A 6,111-nucleotide genomic window follows, 5' to 3' on the forward strand; every position below is an offset into this window, starting at 1 on the left:
TGACCAGCTAGAGCTAAAGACAAGGGCACCTGAGTCACTAGAGATGAGAGTCACTGCCCGAGACCCCTCGGATTTGGGCTTGTGCCCCTCTCTGGGTCTCATATCTTCTTCAGATGTCCAGCCAGTCTGACCTGCTACCTCCACAGCCTCCCCAGAGGATTGAAGGCTGGACTTGGGTAGTTTCTCCAACAAAAGAAGGTTGGCAGGAGAGCCCTCCTCTAGGCTCTCCGTCTGTGAGGGTAGGGCTGGGGAATGGCACACCTTGGGCTAGGGTCTGACTGGGGCACCCAGGTTGGGGCATTCAGATTGGACCCAAAGACAAACTGGAGGGTTTAAAGCCTGACCTTGCAGCTTTGGTCAAACCAACCGGGGCTCCAAGCAAAACTTTGAGGGGATGCTCCAAGGGAACCCTTCCTTACTAAGTCCTGCTTCCTTAGGACTTCTCACCCGCACCCTCCCCTTCACCTCACTGCCCCAGCCTGAAATCTGACCCCAGCACACCCCACCTATAACAAGCTCCCTACCTCTACAATCCACCCTAGGTCCTCCCTGCTTTCCCATGCAGTTCCCTCTGCCTGGGATGCTGATTCCATAACCCTGGCATTCTCCTCATCCTTAGATGCCACCTCCTTCCAGAAGCATTCCCAGCTCCCTTGGGTTCCCCATGCCCTATTCACATTCCTACTGGAGCCAGAGCCACAGACTCTCAGGCCTTAAGGGATCTGAAAAGTCACTTTAGCCCCAGCTTCTAGCCTCAGCTTGCACACTTCCTGTGATGGTGAGGGCATTGGCTTCCCCAGGCAGCTCTGCCCATTTTGAGCAGCCCCAATAGTTAGAAAGTCCTTCCCTTTCCTGTGTTTTGGACCCAGGCCATAAAGAACCTTTTGGTGCCCTCTCCCTCAGCTGACCCTGCCAGAAATCTGAAGGCAGCATCCATATCCTACTTGGGTTTTTTGTGTTTTTTTTTTGTTGTTCAAGTTCACCATTCCCTCCCCTTCAGATCCTTCTCAGGGGCCCTAAATTGTAGCTCCTGCCCCTGACTTGTTCAGTCTGACCTCTGTCTTCCCCTGTAGTACAGGATGCAAACTGAACCTGTTGCTGATTGTGGTCTGAGCAGTGCCAAAGTACTAGCCATCCCCTCCCTCTTTCTACATATTTTACCTCTGTTAATGCAGCCATCGATCACATAAGTGATCCTCTAGCACTTCCTGCCGAGGAAGGCCTCAAGTAAAGGAACTTTTTTATTTCATTTCTTCATTTGTTCTGATCCTTGTTCTAGCTTGTGAGAATCTGATGGTTTGTGAGTCTGTTGCCCCCTGCAACCTCATACACATTGAGCCCAGAGCCCTGTTGCACCTTTCTTAGAAATGTCCTCCAGATTAACTCAGACCCTTAATCAGTTCTCACTGGACATTGAATAAATGACAAGGATGTAGGATGCCAGCACCCCTACCTCCCTGCCCGCAGTACAGACACACACTCCTGACCAAAAGGAACTAGGAAGTAGGCTGGCACGCCATCTTCCTAGTGTCCTGGGCTGGCCAGAGTGAATATCATACACATACGTAAAGTGGGTATCTGGGCCCTGACCGGTTTGGCTCAGTGGATAGAGCGTCGGCCTGCAGACTCAAGGATCCCGGGTTCTATTCCGGTCAAGGGCATGTACCTCGGTTGCGGGCACATCCCCAGTGGGGGATGTGCAGGAGGCAGCTGATCGATGTTTCTCTCTCATCAATGTTTCTAACTCTCTATCCCTCTCCCTTCCTCTCTGTAAAAAATCAATAAAATATATATTTTTTTAAAAAGTGGGTATCTGGATATTTGTTGAATGATTAGGGCCCCAACTCCCTTGGGAATCCACCAACCCTCTCTGAGTGGCAGTCACAGCTCTGAAAGGAGGGCTGGGTTGGAACTGGGGACTTGGGAGGCTTCTGCATGGAACTGGCAGCTAGAGCCACGGGGCAAGTACAAGCCTGAAGGTTCAAACGTCCTCGGGATCAACCCAGCCAGACATCTGTGGGCATCCTGCCTGCCACCTGCCCAACACTAGGCTCCGCCTCTTTCTCCTGAACCTCCTCCTTTGAAACTCCCTGCTCAGAACCCGTTCCCAAAGGCTCCTCAAGTCAGAAACTGGGAGACATCTACGCTTCCTCCTCCTCTCACATCCAACTAGCATTGGATTTGTCCTGGTGTTTTCTGTTCATCTTTCAATGGTTCTCCACCCTGGTCCAGCACCAGCATCCCTTGGCAGGATTTGAAAAAAGCAACTTTCAGGGTCCTACCCCAGAGAGTTCAGATCAGAATTTATGGGGGTGGGGCTGGTGAGGCCACTCAGGACTGAGAACTGTTGGTCTGGTCTCACTCCTTCTGACAGGCTGGCTGTCTCAGCTCCAGCCTCACCACTTCCAGCCTGAGCAACCAGGAATAAACACCGGGCGGGGTGGGAGGGGGTACTGCCCCCATCACACACGAGAAGACACGGCTGGAACCACTGGCAGGAAGCCCTAACCTTCCCCTAGTGGAGGCCAGGCAGCCCTGGTGGTCTCACCTGGCAGAGGCTCCAGGATTCCAGGAAACAAGCCTTTGATTCCTCCAAGAGGCGCCTGCAGGCCAGTCCCCAGGGATGGCGGCAGGCCAGCCGGCAGGGTTGATTCATTCCTACTGAGTAGGAGTTGCTGTTGTCTGCCTCAAGGCTATTTTTTCCCCTTCTTCCTTTTAATGACTAATCAAAGTCAGTATCACTACAGGAGAGAGGTCCAGAGCCCAGTCCCCTGTGTGAGAGGCCAAGCTGAGCCTCCAGGAAAGAGGGCTCTCCAGTCTGATCCTTGGCCCTCTCCCCATCCTGTGTTATCCCTCCTCCATCAGATCCCTTCTCTTAACAGGGCCTTAGAGGAGCTCGGGCAGTTTCAGGCCATGGACAGGGGCTGGGCTCTGCCCTTAGATACCGTGTGACCTTGGATAAACCCCTGGCCCTTTCTGGACCTGTTTTCCAATTTGTAAGATTCAGGTTGGACTAGATCAGTGGTTCTCAACCTTCCTAATGCCGAGACCCTTTAATACAGTTCCTCATGTTGTGGTGACCCCCAACCATAACATTATTTTCGTTGCTACTTCATAACTGTAATTTTGCTACTGTGATGAATCGTCATGTAAATATCTGCTATGCAGGATGTATTTTCATTGTTACAAATTGAACATAAGTAAAGCATAGTGATTCATCACAAACACAATATGTAATTATATATGTGCTTTCTGGCGGTCTTAGGCGACCCCTTGTGAAAGGGTCGTTCGACCCCCAAAGGGGTCGTGACCCACAGGTTGAGAACCGCTGGACTAGGTAGTCCCTAAAGAACATCTCAGCTGCATCCCAGATGAAAATGTGCTCAAATACATTGTTTCTTTTGGGAAACCCCAAGGAGGTAATTGGAGAGAGGGAGGGAGACGCTACCCTAAGGCCTGTACAAACCTGCCTGTTGTTGCTCTAGGACCCCCAGTCTCTTCCCACCAGTGAGAGAGAAAAGGGAAACTGGTGGGCAAAGGGGGGCACTGGGCTTCCCATCCAGGGCTCCCCCAGCTGCGCCTGTGGGCTGGGCCCTCTAGACCAGGTGTCACGACCACCCACCATTCTCTCCTGGATGGGCATTCCCACCTCTCTGCGTTTCCTCACTCTGGTTCCTCCTTTAGACCACCTTTCTCCCCCCATTCAAACCAAACTCCTCCTCCTGAGTCATCCCAGGTCCTCTTCTTCCATGAAGGTTTCTTCCCAGGTCTGGCAGCCCCAACTCTCCCTCCTCCCTCTGTTCTCTGGCTCCTACAGCAGGTCCCTTGTGTCCCACATGTAGATAAACAGTGTTTGGGTCCAGGGAGGGATGGATCAGCTCCAAGAAGTTTTCAGAAAGGAAACCAGGGAGACTTCCGAAGTGGGGGAAGGAGGCAGCTGCATGCTGGGCAGGGCTGCCTGGGACACCTTGCCTCAAAAGTCTCCCAGGTTGTAGGACTCTGGGCTTGTGTTTGCCCCGCTTAAGCCTCCGGTTGGCCTTCTGATCTCTGAGGGCTGCCTAGTGTTGAGTCCTCACACTGACCCTGAAGATCCCTTCACTTTCCGTATGAGAGGAGGAGACTGGAGAAGGCTGGGGGGCTGAACCTGGCCTGCAGAGTGCCAAGGAAACGTGCCAGCTCCTTTATCAAGTGTGACTTTTATAAATAAGCTCCCTTTGCGGGCCTTCCTTCCAAATGTGGTGGCATTGAGTGGGGAAGGGGGAGGAGTAGGAGGAAGAAGGGCTGAGGGGGTGGAGGTTGCTACCCCAAGGACCACCTCTGTCCAACTCACTGGAGCAGCTGGGGAACCCCTGGGTGGGAAGTCCTGGCCTCTTGGTTCCTGGGGATTCTGGTCTGAAAATTCTGGATCCTGCAAGTCTCCCCCAAATATGGAGTCAGGGTCAGGAGACTTGAGGAGCCACTCCTCTTGCCCTGAGAATCTGGGTTCTAGGTTTTCCTATCTCCACTTCATAGATGGGAACTTGAGGCCCAAAGGGAAACTTGTGGGAATGGCAGCCCCCAGCTGTTCCACTCCACCATTGTGGGTTCCTGCCAGCACCCCATCAAGGCGGCTAGAAACCCCTATTGGGCATGCCTTCCAGCAATAAGTATGGCAGCATCCGTGGGTTCAGAACACCGGAGGGCTGGGGTTGGTAGAGGAAGCCTCAGTTGATTCACAGAGAAACCAGTCTTACCATTGAAGGGCCCACCTGGGCTACTGTGGGGTGGGGAAGGAGAGGGGTCACAGAGACACATACCAGGGCAACAGAAGTGGGCCTGAGCTCTCTACAACTCAAGCTCTCCTGGGGGTCACCCAGTCCCAACCAGGCCTAAGTCTGCCTGTCTTCGGGACTAGGCAAAGCCCCTTTCTACCATCCCTCTTGACCTACGAGGTAAGCCACCTGCTCTCTTGTGCCTCGGTTTCCCCTTCGGCAGAGGGAATACAGGCTGATGAACCAGAGGTCCTGTCTCATGTGGAGGACTGTGTTCCCTCTGACCATTGGTCGCCACATGTACTCTTATCTGACCCAAACATCAGCAGATGCACCGTAAGACCACCCAATGCAAAGATAACTCTTTCTGACTCGAGGAGGCAGCAGAGGAAACTTGAGGGCAACCGCATCGGCTGGCAGGGGAGTGTTTAGACAACACATAGGACATGAGGGACCATCTTCTTCCTTTGAAACCTCCTGGGGTTTACCCTGGGGGCTGGGCACTCAGCCAGGAATAACACAGGTTTGACTGGTAGGGCGGGGGCTGGCAGCCAGAGCAAGGGGGAAATGGAGGCAGGAAGGTACAGGTCCCAGTCCCAGGCTGCCTGGGGGACTAGTATAGAGGGGAGACCCAGGCACAAACAAACACAGGGAGCCTCTGGGCAGTGAGGACAAACCCAAAGGACACTTGAAACTTTCCATATGAGGGGACCCAGGTCTCTGGTTTCAAGGTGGGCAGCAGGAGTGGGGTTCTGGGGAGCCACTGAACTAAGGCTCCCCAGAGAACACGGACAGGGCCTAGCAGCAGGGCTGTCAGGCAGGGAACCAGACACAACTCAACCTGGTCTAGAGCTACAGGCAGGCTTCATTTCCGTCACTGCCCCCCACTCCCCCAGGCCTGCGGGCGGGCCATCCCTAAGGGCAGAGGCGCAGACCTCTAGCTGAATGGCAGAAGCCCAGGAGGGAGCGGGGTCGCAGAGGAGCAGGCGGCAGGGGTCTCTATTAGGTTTGGGAGAGGGTGGGCTCTAACTCAGAACCTGGGCGCACCCCCCTGCACCCCCTAAACCCCGCCCCAGGAGACACACCCCGAGGGCTTCTGAGACACAGGTGGAAAACAGGTTCCGGTCCGAATCTGACCAGAGAACCCCGGAAGGGTCTGGAAATGTGGCGGGCTGCCCGGAAGCCACGAAGGTGGACCGGGGGCGGGTCTGATCCCTCCTCCCGCACGGGGCGGGCAGCAGATCCCAATCTCGAACGGGTGGGGAGCCACAGGTGATGGTGATGGGAGCTACAGGTGATGGGAGGTGATGGGGGCGGCGAGGAGCCCCGCGAGCAGAGTCCGCCACGGAGCCCGGCCCCA

This window comes from Myotis brandtii, unplaced genomic scaffold (assembly GCF_000412655.1).
Source record: "Myotis brandtii unplaced genomic scaffold, ASM41265v1 scaffold510, whole genome shotgun sequence".
NCBI lineage: Eukaryota > Metazoa > Chordata > Mammalia > Chiroptera > Vespertilionidae > Myotis > Myotis brandtii.